Below are 948 nucleotides of genomic sequence, written 5' to 3'. Positions count from 1 at the left end.
TGAGTATGTTGGTAAGGTCCGATCATAGTCACTTGTTGGAATCTCTAAAAAGACAAATACTCCCTCCGTTCGTAAATACTTGTCATCAAAATGGATAAAAGGAAATGTATCTAGACGTATTTTAGTTTTAGATATACCTCTTTTTATCCATTTTGATGACAAGTATTTTCGGACGGAGGGGGTATTTAGGAACGGAAGGAGTAGAAAACAGAGTTGGTGATGATGGTGTGCATGACATCCTGCAATATAGGCCGTCAGATTTATATCTAACGGATAGGAAAGAAACTATGGCAATTTTGCAAAAATATACCCACACGCCTCTCCACGTTCGCAAATAAGGCCTTCCCTCGTTCAGCCTTTTCTCTCACAAGATAAACTACTCATACAAATGCATCTTGATGTTCCGTGCAACGCACGGGCAGCTAGCTAGTTTCTTTTAAAATAGTTTCTGCGATAATTGGGTTGAAGTGATATATTTTATGTTTGCCCCGAATGATTTCAGATTCACTAGTAGTAACAAAGAAAAGGTTGCCTTGTTAATTAACAAAAAACAGGGTGAAAACTATCACATGAGGCCGGTAAAAACAAGGCACACTAGGTTCAGCGTCATCGTCACTATAGCTGTGCGCGCGCGAGAAGTCTACATACCGAGGGGGCTACCAAGCAAGGCACCGAGACACAATGTTTGAGAGAGAAACCAATTGACAGATTATGACCAAATCGAGTTGTCACCCTTCTGCTTTCATTGTTGGGGGCGAGGAAGAGAAAGACGTATTGAGAGTGTGTGCGGTAGGCACATAGGCACAACTAGCGTGTGTGTGTGTGTGTGTGTGTTTGAAAGAGGAGTAGATAGATTATTATCAAGATCGATGTGCCACCCTACTCCTTCGGTGTCGGGTAGTGTGTGTGTGTATGTTTGAGAGAGAAGCCAGTCGATAGATTAGTATC

Source organism: Triticum dicoccoides, chromosome 1B (genome assembly GCF_002162155.2).
Source record: "Triticum dicoccoides isolate Atlit2015 ecotype Zavitan chromosome 1B, WEW_v2.0, whole genome shotgun sequence".
NCBI lineage: Eukaryota > Viridiplantae > Streptophyta > Magnoliopsida > Poales > Poaceae > Triticum > Triticum dicoccoides.
The sequence above is the reverse complement of the archived record's forward strand: the minus strand, read 5'-3'. Positions refer to the sequence as shown.